Raw genomic sequence first — 18,327 nt, forward strand, 5'->3', positions numbered from 1 at the left:
CTAGTCTATAAGAAGAGAGACCTAAGATAAGAAAAGGGGCTGGCTGAACCAGCCAGCCAAAAGATCTGGTGGTGAGTACCCACAGGAAGCAGCAGCAGAAGGCTTAATAGAAGAAGGAACCTGTAGGAACCAGGCAGCAGGACCTAACTATCAGAAAATCATTTGTGAAGATTTGAAGTGAATTGCTATTGAATGCTGAAGTTATTTTAATAAACCAGCCTCCAAGAAGAGGCAGTTTTGCCTCATGAGTGCCTCTATGCAGTTACTGGGGAACCTGCAAAGAGGACAATCTAACTAGAGGCTGCCCCTGAGACAGTAGGATCTTTGGGATTCCAGGCTCCATGAGCAGAGAGTCTGAATGCAATGAGAAGCTGGAGATGATGCAGTTCACAACTGATGCTAGTACTGAGATGCCTGGAATGGACAAGCACCCCCTCCCTTCCATGCCCCGTGGTCTGACGGGTGGTGTGCCACAGCCCCTTTAGGAAATCCTGAATCTGCTCATGGCTGGGTTCGCACATAGGGGTTTAAGACAAATGTTCCAAATCTGGTTCAAACCCCTGACCCCGAAGCTTGGAAAAACAAATTTTAACTGGGGGCTCTAAAGTGAACAAACTTCCCCACTTACAACCCAAAACAGTTAAGTTTCAGCTACTAGAAAACTAACCCGGGGCAGCTAGAACCTAGCCCAGAAAGGGATATTATTCACCAGTGGCTGCCATGTGGTGGCTCTACCACCTATGCCAGCCAGTAGTGGCAGGTATGGAGGCCCGCCCCAGAGGACCCTGGTCCTTCTCACTGACAGGGGTTGCTGCTCTGGCTCCAGGGCCTCTCCTATCTGTGCCAGCCAAAGTAGTAGGTGCTGGGTAGGGAGGCCTGCACACAAGTTGCTGCCACTCTGCTGCTGTGGAGCACTGCTAGGGTTTGCTGCTCTGGCCAGTGGCATATGGTGTTCATTGCTCACCTGGGATGGGGGGGTAAGGGGTGAAGCAGATCCTGTTGTACATAAATTTTGGGTATAGGGCTATGTCTGCTCTGGCAATGGCTCCCCAAGGGGGAAGAGGCACAGAGGAGCACAATTCTTTTTAGTCCACATGCCCTTCACCCTCCAGATACACTGTTTGGTGCAGTGCTGCCCTACACAGCTCTTATGGTTGGGCAGGGACAGTGTAGGGTTGCCCCTATCATGGCAAAGACTCCCAGCCAGGACGATCCTGGCATTCCCTCATAGTCGGCACTTGAGGCAGCCCCCCCTTGGCTGCACTGTAGTTATGTGACAGGCTCTGGTTAATGACGGATGTCAAACACCATTCCTTCACCACCACTACCAAGGGTCACTCATTGGTCCTCTACATGTTGCCTAAAACATAGGCTTGAGGTTTTCAGATTTGTTACCTATGGCTACCAAGTTTCTATATGCACCCTCTATAGAAACTTGAGTTTGCAAGCACTTTCTTCTTCAGAGGTTGTTGAGCCAGAAAAAAGATTCCTGTTTGGAATTTCTCCTCCTACTTAGACATTGACTCTGCACTAAAACTGAGGGTGACCCCATTGCAGAGCGCTGAACAGCTAACAGTAAGTGCTGACCTTTCTCTGACCTTTGCATAGCTTTGCATTAGCAATATGCTGGGTGCCTTCACAGTTTTGGGAGGGAGGGTCAGGGGATACAAAATGTGATCCACTCACCTTTTACAATTGTGCACTTTAACCCTAAGTGGTATATCCAGACCCACTACCAGTGAAAACAGGTGTGAGTAGCCACCAAACCTCTGAACATGAAAGTTAATGGAGGTATGCAGAGAAAGAAGAATACACTATTTATTGGCCATTATAGACCAGAAGCATAGCTGAACAACATATATTTTTAATAATACAAGTGGGAAACATGGGTGGCTCCCTAGGGTGCTGTGATCCGGGGGGTGCCACACAGACGCGCACATACACATGCACTCGCGCGTGTAAGCAACCTGTGCTCACAGCAATACTCTCCCCACACCCTGGCCAATCCCCGCCCCAGGGAGGAGGAGCAGTGCCTAGCCCACCCCCCGCCTCCAGCTGCTGCTCAGAAGGAACCGGCCTGGGCACATGCAGGTGGGGTGGCACCTGCACCACTCTGCCCACCTTACTCCCGCACAAGAGCAGCTCTGTTTTCCCGTGGGTAAGCAAGTCTCCTGATCCAGCCCAGCAGCTATCCATGGGGCTTTATTTCTGAAACTTTCACTAATACCACTACATACTTAAGCTCAAAAAAAGTGTGCCAAAATACAAGCTCATCCAGGGTGCCATTTTCCCTAAGGGCACCATTTTCCCTAAGGCTACTTACCTAAGTGTTACACCAGACTCAGCCTCACAAGTGAAAGCAAGGTGCCTCACCTTGTAAATGGTGAAAGCAAGATGTCTCAGCTTGCATCTACATATGCACACATTAAAGTGCATTAATGCTGTGTGTGCAGACTGATTTGGGACTAAAGTTAGTCTCAAGTCAGTCCATACACAGCGTTAATGTGCCTTAACGTGTGCTTTAGTTATTTGTCCCTAAATTTGAAATATGCTTTTGTAGGTATCAAATTTAGGCACAAATAACCTAAAATCACCATTTTTAAGGTGCATTAAGGGCACACACATGTAGACACATGCCCTTAATGTGCCTTAAATTGGGCTAAAGCACCTAAAATCAGATGCACCCTGAGAGTCTAGTACATCCTGCCCACAAGAAGCGCAGGCTCAGAATGCTGGGACAAGCTCCGTGTGAGAATTTGTATTTCTTGCTCATTACTTGATTGAGTATCTGATATCAGGGCACACCAGCCGTTACTCTGTTTATATCTCACAAAGGACCAGCCGTTTAACCTCCCCCTAAATGTCCCCATAAAGGAATACGCTTTGGTGGAATGATGTGGCCCAATTTTTTTCAGCTTGATCAAGCCAAGGTATATGCAGATACAAAGAGTTACTTACATGAATGTGAAGCAAACAGATTCCACCTCCAAAAAGCGCTTAAAATAACAGTGAAGAGGGAGAAAAAACAAAGGCACTGGGCCAGGAGATGGGACCTGTGAGTTCTATTCCCAGCTCTGCTGCTGATTCCACCAATATCAGGCCTGAAGGCAACCTAGCAGGGCCTACTCAGGGCAGAGTAGTCAGCACTGTTGTGTGACAAGGCCAGTTAGCCTACACACAAGCTCATCAGCATAGCTGTGTGGTTCTGGATACAGTGCTGCTTGCTTTGAAAATAGCTTGTCCAGAGAAGTGCACTGGGCATAAAGGCACTAGTGCTGAGAACAGTAGATTTAACATGTGGGCAATGTTGAATGGTGGTGGAAAGAAATCAGGGCCATCTGCAGTGTAGCTTTGGACCTGCCCCACAAGGATCTGGCAGTGAGTCCAGATTGACTTTTATTAGTAGATGTTTTGGATGGGGAATCCAGGAAAAAGATGACAAAGCTGAGATGGAAATACAAAGCGCCCGAGCGAGGGACTAACAATCGAGGGATGGGGGAGAGGAGGGGAATGCGACTAGGTTACATACTGTACAATGTTAGCCAACTAAGCCCGGGGGTGGGGGGATGTGGAAGGGTGAAGGGGATGGGGGGGTCGTGACACTGAGAGGGAAAGGAGATAGATACACACATACCCGTTAGAGTGGTCCGCAATGTTGGAGGAAGTGGCTCGGAGAGAGCGTCTCAGTCCATAAAGTCCGATCACGGGGGTCCTCTTCGGGTGGGGCGGGGTCATCCGTGGCGGCGAAGTCCTCTTGACGCGAAGCGAAGCGAAGCGGGGGGGCGGTTCAGGCAGCGGCATCCTCTGGGTCTGGTCCGCCGGCGGCTCGTCTGGAGGGGTCGGTGTACTGGCGGTGGCCCGTGATGTGCTCCACGCAGATGTCGCAGGACCAACGGATAGTGTCGGACACCATGAGGCAACGCATCAGCTTGGCGTAGCGGCGGGAAATGCGGCAGGCACGGAGGAGGCTCTCATTGCTGAGGTCCCAGGCTCCGAGCGTCCCCACAATGAGCGCGTCCACTATCACGTTGTAGCCACGGCCCCTCAGGGTGTCGGCCAGCGGGGCGTATTTCTCCCGCTTGTGAGCCCGGGCCTCGGTGAAGGCTTGGCGCCGGTTCTTGAAGGGGATGGTGACGTCCACCATCACGATCTTCTTGGCCTTGTGGTCCGTGACGACGATGTTGGGGCGCAGCTGGCTCTCGCAGCCCGGGATGGTGCGGTTCACGGAGATCTCCCCCGCCCCGGCTGGGATGGCCCGCACCAGGCGGTCCTGGACGGCGTTGTGGCGCAGCTGCCAGGCTCTGGCGTGCGGCTTGCAGCTGCACAGCACGTGGGGGAGGGTCTCCGCCGCGTAGCCGCACCGTTGGCACCTCTTGTCCCGGTGGCCAAAGAGCACGGCCCCATTCAGAGGCAGGCAGTTGAGGCGGGTGCAGTGGAGGTAGTGCCAGTCCGCGAAGCGCATGAAGTTCCTGCTGGGCATGGAGTGGTTGCTAGCGTCCCACTTCGAGGTGACGTCGAAGACCTTGCCTTGGTCGGGTTTGGCCTTCAGGTCGCTGGCGTACTTGTTGTGGACGGCGTCCTTCAGGAACCTCTCCAGGAAGGTCCTCGTGGGGGGCGTCACGGTGATGCAGTCGGCGTGCGGGGCTGGGTGCATGACTTGAATGCCATGGGATTTAGATCGATCAGTGCTTTAATAACAGGGGCATAGCTAGCTATTTTGGAACCATGGGCAGAGCAGGAATGAAAAGGGGTGCGGGGCACAGCGTCTTGTTTGCTACTGCAGAAGCTCACTGCTCTCTGGTGCTGTGGCATGGGCTTGGGCTGTTGCACCTGTGAGACAGATTCCTGCAGCAGCCCCCCTGCCATGAGAGTTCCCTGGGGGCTGCTATTTAGTGTCTCCTCTAAATCAGTGCTTGGGTCTGGTGCCCCACTTGCCAACCCCTAGTTACACTACTGCTTGGAGAATCAGAGTCCTAATGTTCATGAAGCACTTTGAAATCCTGAGATAAAAGTGGCTGTTTCATGGCAAATATTTATTAAATGGTGCTATCAGTAGCTCTCAAAGCACTTTACAGAGTGGGGTCAAAATCATTATCCCTATTTCTTGGGGAAACTGAGGTATAGAACCCTGAAGTGACTTCCCCAAGGTCAGCTAGGATACTATTGCCAGGGCTGGGAATATAACCCAAATATTCTGAGTCCCAGGCCAGACCACTACCCACTAGGTGCATCTACACGTGCAATTACCCCAACTGAACATACTCTAGCACAGTTTGCACCAGAGTCAGATGCTCCCAGGTACAGTGTTTATACAAACAGGATCACAGCAATTCAAACTGGGGCAGAGCAGCCCTGGGCTGGCAGAGGCTCCAGTGGGTCAGCCCCAGGGTCTGGGTGGCGGTGGCGGGTAGTGTCAGGGCTGACTGTGGCATGAGGGTGTTGCTGTGTGGGGCTAGCCAGCAGGCAACCCCCACACTGTAGCACCCTCATGCCTCAGCCAGCCCCGGTCACCATCTACACATGTGTTTTGGTGCACTAAATGACTCTGCTGTAGGATAGTACTTGTTCCAGACAGTACTATCCTACAGTGGAGTTAATTAATTTACTTTGCCCTAATATGGGTACATGTATAGATGGTGACACTTTACTGTGGAGCTAATTAGTCAGCTCTACAGTAAAGAACACATGTAGGTAAACCCACTAAGTGCAAAGTATACCTGTTAATCAGCACCAGCTGTACGATACCTGAAAGTATTTTTTCTGCCTGTGTGAGTATATTTTAAATTTGTGCTATGGTTGGAGGCTTCAGATATCGGTTATTAAAAGAAAAAAAGATTTGTGGAGGAAAAAAATAATGGGAATACAAATTGCTTCATTAATTTTTTACTATTTCTGTTTAAACAATGGTAAAACATCAACAACTGCCAACCATACAGCTCTAGGTAGCCTGACATTTAATTAATCTTACAGCATCTTAATAGTGATGACTCAGTAGCATTAAGGAGTCATATATAATAACAAATTAACTCTGGCAGATGGTAAATCATAGCAATAGAAAAGCCCTGTTCACCCCTTTTCCAAATATCCCACTAATATAGTAGTAGTAGTAGTAGGAACTTCAGATGAGGCTCCAGTTGTGCTGAGTACTGTACAAATACATTAAAAAAAAGATTATACCTGCCGTAAGAACTTCCAATCTAAGTATAAGGTAAGAGCATGAGGATACAGGCAGACTGAGAGGGCAACAGGAGCAGAGAATGAGAACATAGCTTCTTGGAGAAGACAGTCATCTCTCCCCTTTAAACCGTTATTTGGTAGCATGCTTATAAGTAATAAAGTCCAGGGTGCTTCTGACTTAAGCGGGAGGCTAATACCAACCTTGTATGACACAAGACTTTTAAGACAGTCTCATGCCATACTAGGAACTCAACCATTTTATAGAACCTTAGAAAAATAGGGCTGAAAGAGCCCTCAGAAACGTAAGAAGTGCCACAATGGGTAATACCAATAGTCCATCTAGCCCATTACCTGTCTCCAACAGTGGTAAGTAGTAGATACTTTAGAGGGAGAGTATGTGAACAGGACATGCTTAAAGTGATCTATCCCCCTGACTCTCCTTGGCATCAACCATCACTGGTTTATGGATGTCAAAGGATACATTCCTGACCATTCTATTTAATGTGTCCCAGTGGACCTGTCCTCCATTCATTTGTCTAATCCCTTTTTGAATTTGGTTATACTATCTGCCTCTACAATCTCCTGTGGCAACAAATACCACAAGTTGTAAAAACAGTACTTCTTTTGGTTTGTTTTAATCTTGCCTTCTGCTAATATCGGTGGGTTTCCCTGTGTTTTTTTATTCTGGAACCTGGTGAATCACAGTTCGGCATTCACTGTATCTACACCCTGCAGAATTTTATGGACCTCTAGCATATCCTCCCTTAGCCTTCTCCTTTCCAAACTGAAGAGTCTTGGCCCTTTTAGTCTTTCCTGGCATAGCAGATACTCCCTACCATTGATCATTTTATTGGCTTTTTGTGTTGCCACTGTTTTTAGGGACTGATCCAGAATGACTCCAAGGTCTCTTTCCTGAGTTGCAATGGCCAGTTCAGAGTCCAGCACTGTATATGTATAGCTGAGGTTAGTTTTCCTCACATGAGCTATTTTGCATTTGTTAACGTTGAAGTTCATCTGTCATTTTTTGTCCCCTCAGTCAGGTTTGGGAGATCTTTCTACAGCTCCTCACCATCTGCTTGGGATCTGAGGACACAGAATAATTTAATATTGTCTTTGGGAACTTTGGGATTTAAAGTGCATTCCCCTTTCTAGGTCATATGTAAAAAATGTTGAACAAAACTGGGCTCAGCACAGATGCCTAAGGGATCTCACGATTGACCTTTCTCCATCCTGAAAAATGCCCATTTAGCCCAACCTTTTGTTTTTTATCTTTTAACCAGCTGTCAATCCACAACATGTACCTTCCCTCTAATCCCATGGCAAATCACTGTTTTTAAAAAATCTTTGTTCAGGGCTTTTATCAAAAACTTTTAAAACATCCCAGTAAATGATATCACTTGAATCTCCCTTGTCCGTGTATTCGTTAACATCCTCAAGACATACAAAAAATTAGAACTCTTGGTTCCAAAATGATGCCTTTTATTAGACCAACTGAAAAACTGCAAGAAAATTATCTTTTGTCTCAGACCAACATGGCTACCAAGTACACCCCTGTTAACATCCTCAAAGAACTCCAGCAGATTCATAAGACAGGATTTGCCTTTACAAAAACCATGCTGACTCTTCCCAAACATATCATATTTATCCATCTAGGTTATCTTGTTTCCTGCTCCAGGCAGAGCCATCCCTATCTAAACCAACCCAAACAAATTTTGTTTATCACTTAAACAACTTCCAGAGATGGAGATTCCACACCCTCTCTAAGGTAAGGTAAAGGTTGGCAACATTTGTCCTGTGGGCTGGATCCATTCTGCAGAGCTATTTTACCTAGCCCCTGGAACTGGGCTGGGGAGATTGAGGGGGAATTGTGCTGAGTTTCAGCAGCAAGGATCTTCTCCTATGTGGCATTCAGGCAGTGAGGAGAAGTAGTGGTGGCAGCAGCTTCCACTGGCTCCAGCACCACTGCAGGCGGAGTTGGAAGCAACTCTGTGCTTAGAGCTAAGATCCATTAAAATGGCCCTTTGCTGCAAAAACACTGCTGTGCCCTGCTCTAGGGAATCTATTCTAGTGTTTCTTCCTAACATGAATTCCTCGGGTTGCAATTTAAGCCCAAGACTTCTCATCCTATCTGCAGATAAAGAATAGCTGATTTCCTTTCTCTTTATAACAAGTCTATTTGTATTTGGAAATTGTTAGCAAGTTTCCCCCATAGTTTTCTCTTTTCTACACTAAATAATCCCTGTTCTTCTAACCTTTCTTCATTTGTCACATTTCCTAGATCTCTGATCATTGTTGTTAACCAACAGAAATGTGAAATGGAGCTCATGGGCTAACCATATCCCAGTGGATATCATGAACTAACTCCTCTGCTTTTCTCAACCACATAGAGCCCCTCTCTTCTTTACATAATGACTGATAAAACATGCCTACAGCACCTTTACTGCACTTGATCAGGCAATAATATAATACAAGGAAAGCACTTAATATGTTTTCAGCATCTCAGAAAGCATTTTAGCAGTTGGAATAAGCAGGATTTTTGCAAAGCAGGTCTGGTGTTATGTTAAAAAGCAAAAAGTATTCAGGTGGAGGGAGACAACATTTGGAAATCATGGGAGAGAAAATCTCTTTTTTGCTGCATTTGTGCAGCTCTTCCAGCTTGGGGTCCCAATCTAAGTCTGGGATTTCAAAGTACTATCACAAAACAAATGATAAATAAATGTATCAGTTCAGTGAAATGCACACTGTTGGATGTAACCATCTTCCTTCATTTAAGGATGTAAGGAGCCATAAAACTTCTTGATGGAAGCAAATCACAAAAATAATTGCAGTCTTCAAACCAGTAAATACAAATACATATCTAGCCCCAGAACAAAGACAAAGGCAGAAGCAGGAAGGAACTTTGAGTGGTGATTTAGTCAAGGAGTATGTGTCAGAGGATAGAAGACACAGTTCAGGTTGATAAGCAGGGGGACACAGATACAAAGAAGGCGGCTCCAACACACTTGAACAAGCATAGTAGTGTGACCCTGGGTACAGGCCAGAGACAGAGAAGCCCTGGTTTGTGCTGGCTGGAAGGAAAGGTTTGGAGCTGGGAGCAGGAAAATGGTCTTTGGTGCCAGGATCCCTCTTGTGTTCTAGGAAGCAGGACTTTGTACGTCCCTGTAAATAAACAGAATTGTTTTGAAGATACACAACTGCATCATCTCTTTCTCCTCCTCACAGGATTAACCTTCAAGACCCTGCATTTTTGGCCAGATGTTTGGGTCAACCATGATAATAGTAATAATGGTTATAGGAAGTAAACTTTTCTCCCCAGCAGGCCAGGAATTATCAGTTCTTCCTCATGGTTGGAGACCAGTGTTTCTTCTCAGACATCTTGTCCATCTTTGTGAATGTGGATTATGGCAGGCTTCTCATACACACTTCTAAGGGCAGACAGCTAACCAGAAACCCCTTTGGACTGCAAGTCTAGTAGGTCACCTACTCTTGTTTTGATGTTTCCTACCACCAGCAGTGTGTGGAGGGCTGCATCAAAGACTCTAGCTATTGTTAGAATGGTAGATCAGTGCATCATGGGTAAAAGGTACATTCTCTGTTCATGCAGGATATCATAGGAGCCTCACCTCTTAGGCATATAGCAAGCAGACACACTCCAACGCTGACTAGCAATGCACATCAAGAACTGTGATGTATCAGTCCCCGAAATGTAGGAGTTGATATTTGCTGATGGAAAAACAAGTTAGAGCTTTTATATCATCCATCCAAAATAAATATACTCTCCAGAGAGGAAAAAAGGGAAAAATGTAAGGCTGGGGTTTGTAAAGGAGCTTACAGGCTTTGCATGCCCAAGAAAATAGCAATGGTACCTAACTCTTTACAAATCTTTTCAACATAGTAGAGAGGAAGAGCCAGGGGTGGCTGCTTATTGTAGAGATAGCTGTTAACAGGAAGTTTCTTTTGCCAAGGTCAGATGTCTTTCATAGTCTCCTTTCATTACAATGGATGGTGGCAGGATGACACATAAACCTCCTCTCTAGTGTGGTGTCTACCCTTCTTCCACTGGTGGCTATGGTAGCTGAGTGCTACAATCCCTATAACAAGATGTTGGATCTAAAATGGTGAGCCAGAAACTGTTGAGTGTCTTAATACAGTGGTCCTCAACACTTTTAGACTCAAGCCATCCAAAATGTCAGCTCTTAGCTTTCACTTGTTTTTCACAGCTGGTGCTAGATTTTTAAAGGTATTTTGGTACCTAAATCCTACTGGTTTCAGTATGACCCACACACATTTACAATGCACCCATCCCAGCATGACAGGTTCATAAAGGTTTACCAGCTCCTAGCTCCCACTGTGACCAATAGGATTTAGGTACAAAAATACCTTTAAAATCTAGCCTGGGGTGCCCCTGGTCAGACCTCGACATGTCCTTAATTCAACCTCCCTGCTAGTAAACCAGATATGGAAATTCCAGGCTTCTGTTCTCCTCCCTTACCTACAAGGCAATTAATGTCTTAAGTCAATGGGGCCAAACTGTAGATTTCCAATAAAAAAAATCCTGAGTGTGGGCATTTACTTCCACTCATCCTACCTGATTTTGACAGCAGCACTATGCATGTATGTCTACAGTGGCTCATTTTGCCACCCCTGAGTGCATGTAACCCACATCCACTCAGTGGTCTCCTTCTAGTGGCAACCAAGTCATATTTCCAGGTTGCCAAGTCTGCCACAGTTTTAGCAAATATTGCTTGAACTTTTAGCTCTGGCAAGCAAGATTCATGCTTTAGGATCCTGAATTTGCTCCTTCAGTTCCTCCTGCCAATTATTTACTAAGGAACTTGGTACTGCATATATGCCACCATGGAGGGTATCAGATTGTGGTGGTATCTGCCAGCATTCTGAGCCTGAAACCTGTGCTGGAAACTTTTTTAGAATTTCCCCATGTTTGTTTGGGGGTTTTTTTGATCACCTACTCATGCCTGCTTGACTGCTTCAGGTCTTTCTTGCATGAAAATTCAACCACAACAAAAAATCCTGGATCAGACCAAAAAGGTGGAGAAATACTTTGCACAGGAGGATGGAGGAGTCTTTGTACTCCATTCTCTAGCTGTCCCCCTACTTTCCCCTGTCTTAGCCTTAGCATACAAGTTCTTTGGGGCAGGGAATTATCCCTGGTCTGTGATTGTAACTCTGATGCTCTATGGCAATACAAACAGTAATAATAAAGGTTATAGCTTCAGTGCAAAAAAGATAGATGTGTTTTTATATCAAGTGTCCTATCTGAATGTAACATCTTATGCAGAAAAACACTGTTGCTTTTGACTGGATTCCACTAACTCTGGTAAACCTCAGGTGAGGAATACAGGGCCACATCAAGGGAAATCTACCTGTCTTCTCTCCATTAGGACTTTATCTTGAGATGGTGAGCTTGATGCAAAAAGCACACATCTTTTTCAATTAAGTTACAGCCAGAGCTACACAGCTGGAGAGATTAAAGCAGGCGGAGCTGCAGGCAACAAGGGGAAATAATCAATCCTGATAAATGTAAAGTCTCTGTAGAAGGTAAGGTGAGGAAATAACAGCACAGTTACAAAAGGAAGGAGTCATGACACTTGAGTAAAGTGAATTATTTTAATCTCACTACTGCCATAAAATCACTTTTCCTTTCACCAAGTGTTAATGTTGTCACAGGACAGATATAGGACTTAGACTGGATGTTTGGTCCTTGAGATGGTCCCACTTTAATAAGTGATCTACTATCCAAACCAGTGCTCTGAGGCTTCTCACACTATAATAATTTTGAGTGTGATTAATTAGCTCTGTGATTCTCAGCATTAATTTTTTAGACTCAAGTCACACCCCATTAGAATAAAAGCACCCCTTTGAAAATGCCACTTCCTAGTTTTAACTTGTTTTTCGACTTTTGCACAATAGTAGAGCAACTCTTTTGTTGCAAAAAAAAACATAGAAAGACAACAATAGTTTACAATAGTTTTAATGGTACGGATTCCTATTTAAAATCCTGGATTCATCTTGTGAATCATATTTGTACATCTCATAGTGCTAACGTTGTGTGGCACCCTTGAAAGGATCTCAAAGCATCTCAGGTTCCGCAACATTCTGGTCGAGAATCACTGAATTAGCTTTAGACAAAGATCGAATGGCCCTAGTGACCTAGCATATTGTTTACCTGGATAACAAGAAGTTTAAAAAAATAAGAAGGAAAAAGCATTTCATGATAGAAATTTCTCCATTCACTGCTGGATTTAAATTGGGACTTGAAAATAGAGGGCTAGATTCTATACTTCTTTACAGAAGGATCTCTCTGGAATAACAGTATTATTTTCAGACCCAAGGGGGACAAAACCTGATTTCACAGAGCATAGATTTTCATTTTAAATAACAAGCTGTAGTGTGATTTTACAGATATGGCTGCATATGCTAAAAGGACAACCTTTAATCTGCACCTGGAAACTAGTGAGGAGAAGTAGGAGTTTCTGAAGATCACCTTCCACTTAAGATAAGCTTAATGAGAGTTCACCTGTGGCAGAATTAATCCCTCTAAATATTTAATCAACTATATAAATTTAATGTATTAATTGTATCAAGACCAAAACTTTCCACACTGTGCAAGCCATTAGTGGGAAAAAGTGTCTCCCAAACTACCAATGCAATTTTCACAACATCTGATTTAGAGAAAGATAGTGAGAGAAAGAAAGAAAGAAAGCACTATATAACTTGTAGATTAGAAAATTCTACTGTAAAAGCAGTTACAGATTTATTTGGGGGAAAATTAAAGGAAATACAGGAGGTCTTGGAATCCAGTTATAGGACTCTTTGCAACCTGTTTAATTTCTCCAAATTAAGGAATCAATACAGCAAAACAATGGGGGAGGGGGTTGCAAAACTAAACACAAACAAAAGCATTTTCATGCTTTTCTGTATATGTATATTAAAAGTGGGGTTTTTTGGTTGAAATTTAAACATTTATCTGAAAGTTTCTAAACTCCAACAGAGGATCACACTGCTAGCTCAGCAGAACCTGAAAGTGCAACTGGTCAGAGAGTGGAGTGAAACTGACCATTCCAGAATAAACTGAATGCAAACACAGTAAACAAACTTAATCAGTAAGGATGAGGGAAATAGGTTTTCAAAGACTGCAACCCTCAGTTTTAACGGTTTACGTTGGTGTTATTAATATAGCTAAGGGATTTTGTTTAAATATATGATTAGATTTTTGACCCAGTGTCCATTTCAGTATTTGCTTTTTTTTTTAACTGAAGCACTTAAATGTTTATGAAATGTCCAGATCTCCAGGAAAGCTTCAGCCCTAACCATTTCCATCTTAAACACTAGTTCTCTTTCATGCTGACTTGTTTCCACATTTGGATCTCACACATCTCACACCTAAGTGCACTTTCACAGAAGGAAAAGTAAATTTTTGATCTTTTACTGTGGTATCCTGAATGCTTTTAGTCCTGTGTTTTGACACAACATTACTTAAATACATAGATTTTATTTAAAGATGTTCACAGAATCAGTGGATATTAAGCTAATTTACATCTCTGTTTGGTTCTCAAATCTAATTAATCATTTCAGAATTAATTTTATTTTGAACAAATTCATCAGAACCAGCTGAAATCAGCTGAATCGTCTGAGATGAGAACTTCTCAGAGTAGTCATGAATACTTTTCATGTAATATATAAAATTGAACAAAAGGTAGTTTAAGCTGTGGTTTTATTTATAATAAAATGAAATACATTATAGTGTTCTTTCTTCCTTTCAATTTGAATTGTCCCCCAAACATTATGACTACACATGTCTTGTATTCAGATTAATGTTGAGAGTTGTCTTATAATTGAAATGGATCATTTCAATTCATTAATGTAATTTAAATGGATCATTTTAAAAAACAAAATACCTTATTTCTATGCTTTATATGCTTTAGATGTTATTCAACACTCTCAGCACATACTTGCTAGGTGTTACTAAAGACATACTTTCAAACTTGCTGATTTAGATTTTTCAGAATTCTAAGTGTTTTTAAAACTATATTAATCTTATACAAATAAAATGAATCCCTTTATCAACAATTGGAAAATTAAATGAAGGAATGTAGAGAAAGATCTGGTTTTAACTAATTCTTGTTTGCTACTAATGTACCATAAAGGTAATTTCAAGCACAAATAATTTATTGTTGTTAATCTGAAACAGAAAATAGTAGGCTTTAATTATATTTTCTCACATTAACCCCATATTTTGCTGAAATCCCATGAGTCTTTTTTGCCAGCACTTTCAATTCTCCTCCCAAAGGAATTTTTCTAAAAGTTTAAGAAATAGTTGATGTTTGTACTGGAAAATACATTGTAAAAATTCAACAAGAATCAATTTTTTGCCTGATCAGAAGATGACAGTATAAAGATAAGGCTTTTGCTAAATCATAAGCAAAAACTGCAAGCTGATGTAAAAGAAAAAGACATAAAAATTGTCCCTCAATTTAATGTCCAACCAATATAGAAAAAAAGCAACTGTTCAAAGTGACTTTAAAAGTGCAACCTTGTTTAGAGAAATACTGAAAAAGGCCACAAACTTATTGATAAAACTAGTGCTGCTGTTCATCTAATAAAAACTGTTGCTTATCACAGCATTTTCATTAACATTTCCCCTTCTGATTTTTGTTGCAACTGGTAACAGCTTTTAAATTTCCAAAAGAAAAAAAATATTTCCCACTACAGGTTTTGTGTGTTTTGGGGGTGGAGAGGCTGGGTGGGAGGCAGGGGGGAAAGGAAATCTTCCTACAAGATATTCAGTTGGGATATGGAAGAATTAAGAATCAAGTGTAAAATGGTGTGACAGTCTTCTCACACCATCTTCTTTAAGTGAATGAATACAGGTCTATTTTCCCCCCAAGTAGATCAATGATTTAACTGCTTCTTCTGTTTGCATTCTCTAAATACCTTGCATCTGGAATGCTCCAAGGGGAAGTCGTTTGACTGATACTCTTTCTTGTTTCAAATCTAAATTGAAGACTTCCCTCTTTGTTTGGGTTGTTTTTAAGACTGGTTTCCTTGACTTAATTATTGCAAAGATTCTGAAACATGGAGAGGGGTCTCTGTAAATTAATAAACGATAACAAAAGTATTGTGCCAAGTTTTGCAATAGATCTAAACCAAGCAGTGATCAAAACAACTCATTTATTTAGACTTGGGCACATTTGTCCACAGCATATTTCCGTGTGTGTAAATAGGTGAGCATTGCAGTTTTCAGCTTAGTTGCAGAGAATATTTGAATGTCATTTTCTCTGCAATAGTAAGTTTCTTTAGAAATTTCAGAGGTCTGTTCTTTTCACCTGTAAATTTCAGGCTCGAATTACAAACTGAATGCCTCAGTAACATGAATATGGCCACAGCAGTTCCCTGCAAAGACTGCTCTGGTGAATTTAGTTTGGGACTTTAACAAGAGGTAGTAAGGGCAGCTAGGAGGATAGTAACAAAACTTCTTGTGGTGAACAGTATCTGCATGGGCTTTTTTAAACAAGGACCACAAGAAAATAGAAACTGGTTAGTATGCAGTGAAAAGCACAAATAATTTATCAACTTAGAATCTTTAAAAAAATGATACTTCTCAATTCTCTTTAAGTTCTTAACTATCAGTGGCATCCAACACACACATGTTGTTAGCTGTAAGTGTAAATCACAGGAAATGAACACAACTTGAGTGGTTTAAACTTTATTTACTAACAAACCATGAAAGCAATCTTTAATGTAACCGCCCCCCAACTATTTAGAAACATTTTAGAAATTAATTAATGTAAATATGGGAACACATTTGAGGGATAACCAAATTGCCCTGGAGTGTATGTTAGTATCATTTTAGCGTCCAGAAAAATCAAGCCAGAAACCAAACACAAAAATCAAGCCTCCAAATATGTACTTAGAAGAAATTTACTACCCTGCAAAAGGGTTACCAAGGGGAAAGGAAATGTAAAGTTAGCTTGTATATCAACGTTTCTGACCGATTAAAATAATACAAAAAATCCTTAACTAAGCAGTTTCCAGTTGAGTTTTACTGGAGGAGTTAAAACAGCTACAATGTTACTCACATGTGACTAGATTTCTTTGGAAACAGAACCTAACAATAACAACAAAATCTCTATCTGTATCCTCCCCGATGGAAAAAAGCAAACCAACCACGTGTTAGTAAATGTTACTGGGCACTACTGTAGTTAAATACAATAAAGGGAAGAAATGTGTCTCTACTAATATTGGGAGTTTATAAACCATGTGTTGACTGTCCAGAATGTGTTAATAACCGATCGGAAAAGGACCACAGGCTTTTTCCCCCCTTTTCTTTTCTTGAATGTCCATTTCAAGCAGTAGTGCTTGGGGGCTTACAAAGTCCAGCTAGCTGGGTGAAGAATTAGCATCAACCCGGCCGGCCCCGTTGCTCTGCAGCCTGCAATGGTGCATTCTGTTATTATGATGCTTATTCTTTAAATGCTGCACGTCTGAGAAAGATCCCAGGCAGCAATGCTCTGCTCCTACTTTGCCCAATCCTCAGACATGAACAACCTGCAGCGGGAACTCGCAGCCCCTGCACGGGTAACGCGGCACAAGCAGCCTGCAAAGAAATCGGTTTATTCCAGCCGGTTAGAAACACTCTCACACACCATTTGGCCAGCAGATTCCAGTGGGCTCCCCCGCCCCTCCCCTGCAGCACAAACCACCAAGCTCCCAGTTGTACTGGGGAGGCATCATGCAGGCTAGATCCCAGCTCAGGGAAAGGAAAGGGCCAAAGTTTTGCTTTTCTTGGGACAACTGGTGCCTCTTCGGGGACGTCTTCTTTGCTGCCTCTGGAAGGGGATTGTCACTGATTCCTTCACAGCCCCCCCACTCCCTCCCACCCACCCTCCTTCCTTCCTTCCTCCCTCCCCCTATGGATTTCCCTTCTCCCCGCGCTTTAATGACTGAGCTGACCTCAGAACAGGCTATTCTAGGAGCTGAAAGAGATCCACCCAGCGCAGGGACTGAGCTCACGAGATTATGGACTCTTCCCCTTGCCACACACCCCGGGAGACAATGAAGGCTTGCTATCCCCTTCCCCAGCCCTCTCGTACAAGAAGAGGAGGGGGGGCGTTGCCATGGGGGGGAAGGGTTAGGTGGCAGCACTTTGGCGCTGAACCCCGCACTCCCCCGCCCCCACTTCCATTCATGAAATCCAGCCTGCGTTCCTCGTGACCCAATGGACCCAAGTGGATGCTCTGGGCTCCCCCCTTCTCTAGAGGGGGAGAATTTTTTCTCCCCCCGCCCCCCTCCCCACTGGAGGATGGGGAAGGAGGGACATGTGGCTAATTTTACACCGATCTCGTGCCTAAAAATAAGTCTCCCGAAAAGGCAGGCTGAGAATAGAGGCACTGCAAGAAGGGGAGTGTGAGTGTGTGTGTGTGCATGTGTGTGTGTAGAGTGGGGGAGGGTCCAGCCAGGCGGGTGTCCATTGCCATGCACCGAATCGCGGCCGAGCCGGGATGGGAAGACCCGGGGGGTCCCGTCCAGCCGCGGCCACGAGCTGCCGGATGGCTCCGCGCCGGGCGCGGCTCCACCCCCAGCCCCAAAGCCCGGCGCGTGGGGGGCGGGGGGGCAGCCCCGAGCAAACCCTGCCCTTGGGGGAGCGGAGGGATGTGGGCACGGCTCTGCACCTCTCCCCCCAGCACGCGCACAGGGGAGCAGAGCGCCCTGCCATGCTCAAGTGTGCGCTGGGCGGGTGGGAAGGGGCTTCATTCATCCTTCCCTCGGCAACGTGGTCTGGGCAAAAAAGGGGGCTGCGCCGTGCAGAGTTGCCGGAGCCCGGTCTCCCTCCTTTGTGCCTTTTCTCCCTCCCCCCAGCCCAGCCACCACCTCCAGACTTGAGGGCTTCTGGTGGAAACAATGAGCGAGGGACACGCTTGCCGAGAGATCCCAGGGACCCATCCCAGCCCCAACCCCCCCCCACGAGCTGATCGATGCCTGGGTTTCATTGTTATGCTCCCTTTTTCTTTACTGACCCCCCCACACACACCCCGCGTGGTCCCAAATTGAAACTTCGCCTCTCGCCCAGCCCCATGGAGCGCCCGAATCCGCATTTCCTTTGATGAAGAAGTTTACACCCAGCAAAAA

The 18,327-nt window shown here is 44.3% G+C and overlaps 1 protein-coding gene across 1 annotated transcript in view; it reads right to left on the bottom strand.

The window, feature by feature from the left end:
• The window catches only part of GIP (gastric inhibitory polypeptide), a 41,225-nt gene that overhangs the window by 22,004 nt on the left and 894 nt on the right, over positions 1-18,327 (bottom strand). The gene's annotated exons all lie outside the window — the stretch shown is intronic.

This window comes from Crocodylus siamensis, chromosome 4 (genome assembly GCF_052110815.1).
Source record: "Crocodylus siamensis isolate JL-2025a chromosome 4, ASM5211081v1, whole genome shotgun sequence".
NCBI classification, from domain to species: Eukaryota; Metazoa; Chordata; order Crocodylia; family Crocodylidae; genus Crocodylus; species Crocodylus siamensis.